This window comes from Neophocaena asiaeorientalis, unplaced genomic scaffold (assembly GCF_003031525.2).
Source record: "Neophocaena asiaeorientalis asiaeorientalis breed wild unplaced genomic scaffold, Neophocaena_asiaeorientalis_V1.1 scaffold78, whole genome shotgun sequence".
NCBI lineage: Eukaryota > Metazoa > Chordata > Mammalia > Artiodactyla > Phocoenidae > Neophocaena > Neophocaena asiaeorientalis.
In genome coordinates, this window is record NW_020175018.1 from 15,355,789 (window position 1) to 15,360,368 (window position 4,580).

The following is a 4,580-nucleotide window of genomic DNA, read 5'->3' on the forward strand; positions in this document are numbered from 1 at the left end:
GAGCTGAGCCTCTCCTCGCAGAAACGACATTTCCTTTTCGGCTAGCCGCGGGAATTCTGGGTAGTGTAGTTCGATTTCTGTCTCGGGTCCAGGTGGGCTGCTCCTCGTGCCCTTTGAACTCAGCTGGCTTTCCGGGGCTCAGGGTAGGCGGGAAAGGGTTGCTGTTGCCCTGACATTCCTGGCCTGGCTGGGTGGAAACAATGCAGGGCTCTGGAGGCTCCAAGGCTGGGAAGTTTGGGGGTGGGGAGAGAAGTTCTAGGAAAAAGGTCCCCGTGTTTCTTGCTCTGTGCTGGGCTTCTGGGCGCCCTGACAGGTGGTCAGGCCAGTCGGGCCCCAACTGTGATAAGCACTGTGCAAGCTCGAGCACTTCATCCACCATCAACCACCCCTGGGTAGGAAGCCGATGGTGTGTATTTCACAGAGCAGGACTCCAGAGCTGGGAGATTTCCAAGACCTGCCCAAGGCCTCCCCCAGGCGGGTATCCCAGCTGAGACCCGGGAGATCTGTGTACAGAGGTTCAAAGGGGTTTGACCCTGGATGGGGGAGGAGAGGGGGAATCGCTGTTCACCTCTCTAAGCATCTTCAAACCAGTAGCCCCACCCACACCTGGTAACTACCCACCTCCACTCGCAAGCCAGAGCATCTTGAGTGCCAGTGAGGGCAGAGATTGGAGGAGCAGAAGGTTATGGCCACTTTGAGGTGTTTTCTTTGAGGGGTGATCAGCCAGCCAAATGATCCATCTATACCAGCACCAGTTCAGGCCACAGGCAGGAAGTGGCCTGTTGAGGTGGCCACTGCCTCTTGGCCAGCTGCACCCCTGCCCTCGCCCTGCTTACTGCCATGGGCCCTCAGCCTAATGAGGGGTCATCCCTTTCCAGGTCAGCTAGTAAGTAGTTTATTCCTAGCCCTGCTGACTGAGACCAAGGTGGGGTGGCCTCATGGTCTGCTTACAGCCAGAAGATGGGAAGAGCACGGGTCTCCGAAGGACCCCATGTAAATTTCCATTTCCAGGAAGAAGCTTTCCCTGGCCTCTAACCCACAGCGTCCTCTCCCTGCTGTGAACTCACGGCCTCCACAAAGCATTCTGCCCCTCTTTGACGCACTTCAGCCTTCACATAATTATTATGCTAATAACCTTGGGGGTGTCCATCTCATCTGCCCACACCATCACCCCCGGTTCCTGGAACTGAGAAGACCCCCCTGGCTGGGGTGCCCCCTGAGGGCAGGGACACTGTCCTGGCCACAAGGACATGAGCGCCCCGTGCACATGTGCTGAGCTGCACTTGCTCATCTGACGTGACAAGAGCAGAGGCCAGAGCCCTACCTGCTCACTAAGCGGCCAGACCGGAGATGATTTCCTGGAGTCCTTGATGCCTGTTGGAAGTGAGGTGACACCCTGCAGCCCTGGGCTTGATTGGCCTGGGTTTGTGATGATGATGATAAAGCACTCACTATGTGGTCTGCACTGCTGCGTGAGTATTGTCTCCGCTATCCTCCTTGACCCCAGGAGGAGGGCCGGACAGACAGAGAGACCCAGGGGTCACGTGACAGTGGCTTTCCGGAGTCTTGGATGCACACTCAGATCTGGCCAAGTTCAAAGCCCACTTATTTCCTCCTCCAGGCACGCCGCCCTTGCCTGGGGGCCAGCCCCTCCGAGCCCGGATGGAAGTGACGTTAGAAAGCCCTGTGTCCGGTAAGTCCCACCAGAAGACTGCTTGGGTGCCCACGGGGTGAGCAAAATAGAAAACCCCTGTCCCTCGGCCCCAGAGCTGTCTCCTCTGCTACGTCACCTCCGATGCAGTACTTCGTCTTGGGCTGGTTCGAGGGCCAGTTCTGCAGAGGGAGGGCCCAGGCAGCGTCTTTTTGCCAGGCTCTGAGCTGAGGACGGGACCCCCCGGGGCCAGCCCTGACGGACGGAGGGTCTGAAAGGGCTTGGCCCACACCAGCATCCCCTGTCCTGGCTCCCCACTGGCCCTCCAAGGTTCCAGCTGCTCCCCCAGCTCTCAGCCCCTCCAGCCCTCCTGCAGCCCTGCTTCCTGCTCAGCGTTTTCTGGAGTCTGTGGGTGTTGGGCACAGACCCACGGCTGTCTCAGCATATGTGAAGGCCCGTGATACAGCCACACGAGAGGGAAGCGCTGGCGTCTGCAGAACCAAGGAAGGGGACATCTGTTTGTGACGTGCCCAACACCACGGGGACACCCGCACGGCCCCCCAAACCTCTCCCCCTCCCTCAGACCTCAGTCTCCCCAGCCTCCTCTGCCTTGATGTCACCAGTGAATGGGAAGGAGCAGGGCTCTGGAGGCTCAGCCGCCACCCCTCCTCGGGGATGGTGAACCCCCTAGTGTGGCAACTTGGGAGCGCCAAGTGCTGTCGGTGGGAAGACAGGGTCACTCAGTTCCCAGCATGTAGGCCCGGAAAGGCCGTGAAAACCCGAAGTCATGCAGCAAACCAGAGGAAGAAACAACCTGACCTCACCCAGCTGGGTTTTAACACGCAGCCCCAGTGAGTCCAGAGTCCTCCCAGGTCAGCAGAAAGAGCCGGATGCAGGGTCTCCTCACTGAGCATCGCTGCAGCCAGGGCCTTTGCATGCATCACCTTCATGGCTCTCCACGATGACCCCGTGAGCCAGTCCCGTTACCATCCCATTCCACAGGTGAGGATACTGAGGCCTGGTGAAGAGGGAGGTGTGGATGGAACCCGCCCCCTGGCTCTGAGACCTGGAGGCCGGAGGATTTGATATAGCAGGCGCTCTCACCGGCATTCCCTGCAGTTGTAGGGACCAAGATCTCAGGGCCACAGCTGATCCTCCAAGAGCTCTCAGCCTCCAAGGGTGCAGTCATCATGAGACCGGAAAGGTATTTCTCAGGTGGGAAAATCCCTTTGTTCTGCAGATGGAAATGCTACGTGCTGGGATTCTGTTGCCCTGGGAGACAGGGTTATCTCCTTAACTGTTTAGGACCAGGCCGGAAGCCAATGGTGAGGCTTGAAATGTCCGCCTGGGAGACGTGGGGGCAGGGTTGGAGGGCCAGGTAGGTGGCTGGAGGGGATGATTCATCAAGAGGCAAGGAGGGGCTTCCCTGGTGGCGCAGTGGTTGAGAGTCCGCCTGCCGATGCAGGGGACACGGGTTCGTGCCCCGGTCTGGGAAGATCCCACATGACGCGGAGCAACTAAGCCCGTGAGCCATGGCCGCTGAGCCTGCGCGTCCGGAGCCTGCGCTCCGCAACGGGAGAGGCCATGGCAGATGAGAGGCCCGCGTATGGCAAAAAAAAAAAAAAAAAAATGAGGCAAGGAGGCTGCAGGGCCCACCTGGCACCACTGAGGCACCTCACCTGTGCAGAGAGTGGGCTCAGCCTGGCCGAGCTAGCACATCCAGGATCTCCGAGAGGGCTGGTCCCACAGCCTCCCTACAGATGGGGAACACGGGCCGGCAAGGTCATACAGGGAGGGCTCCAGAACTAGATTCCAGGTCTCCTGGCCCCCAGGTCCGTGATAACCTCACTCTCCACAGAGGGGCAGAGGTGTGGTATGGGGCCCTGCGTAAAACCAGTGCCTGGGGTGGCCGCAAATCTTTCCAGCCAAAGGCTCAGGAGCACATTCTTGTAGGTCGTGTTAGGTTTGGGACTGACCAGCTGGCCTCCCCACCACCTCACGCCCGTGCATTCCTTCCCCAGTATTGACTGGGCACCTGGGCTGGCCGCTCAGAAGACACGAGGGAACACAGCCAGGGCCTGGACACATAGGCGGCATGGTCTCCTCAGCACTCACATCCCCGTGGGCCAGAGAGACGCCAAGGGATAACTCCGAGAATGATGAACGGAGATGTTAATTAACGTGAATAATAAATGGGTACAAATTCATGCTCAGAACGATTGCTATAAATCGGGACGTAGATGGGTAAGTTGTTTTGATGTGTGTGTGTCCAGTACTGAGCTTGGGGAGGGGAGTGGGAAGGACATGTGTTCCAGGGGTGTGAGGGGTGTGACGTTGTGTGAGGCAGTTAGAGTGTGTTGGTGAATGTGTGTGTAGATGAGTGTGTGATGATCTGTGTGTGACAGTGTGAGTTTGTGCGTGTCTGTGTGTGAGGGTACATGCGGCAGTTGTGTGTAACTGCTTGGGGGGGGTGGTGTCTATGTGTCTGGGAAGGTGTATGTACGTGTGTCCATGTGTGTGTGTGTATGAGGTGTGTAATGGTGTGAGTGACCACAAGTGGTGTGGGTGTGGATGAGGGGGTGTGTGTATATTGTGTATGGAGGGTGTATGTGAGAGTGTGTGTGAGTACAGAAGGACACGTTTGTGTTCTGGTTGTGTGAGTGCATGTCTGTGTGAGTGTGCCCGATGGTGCGTGTTCACGTGTGTCTGTGAGGGTGGATGCGAGCGTGTGTGTCTGTGGGTGAGAGTGTGTGTCCGTGCAGATGTACGGATGTGTGTGTGATTGTGAGTGGAGGTGAGCACGTTTGTGGGTGTGAGTGGGTGGGATGTAGGAGCGTGTGTGAGTGTGCATGTCTGTGCACGCGGGTGTGTTGGATGTTATTTTGGGGCTGGAGGGGATCGTTAATGTGCCTGGGGGATGGAGATCCAG

The 4,580-nt window shown here is 57.9% G+C and overlaps 1 long non-coding RNA gene across 4 annotated transcripts; it reads left to right on the top strand.

The window, feature by feature from the left end:
- Positions 1–6: 6 nt before the first annotated feature.
- On the top strand, positions 7–3,852 carry LOC112411230 (uncharacterized). 4 transcript variants are annotated; one of them, XR_003005589.1, is made up of 4 exons: positions 7–1,693; positions 1,982–2,653; positions 2,771–2,866; positions 3,673–3,852. It is a non-coding gene; the product is annotated as an uncharacterized LOC112411230 (long non-coding RNA). The 4 variants fall into 4 exon arrangements; XR_003005587.1 differs by having other exon boundaries at positions 7–2,653; positions 3,605–3,852; XR_003005586.1 differs by having other exon boundaries at positions 7–2,653.
- Positions 3,853–4,580: the final 728 nt, after the last annotated feature.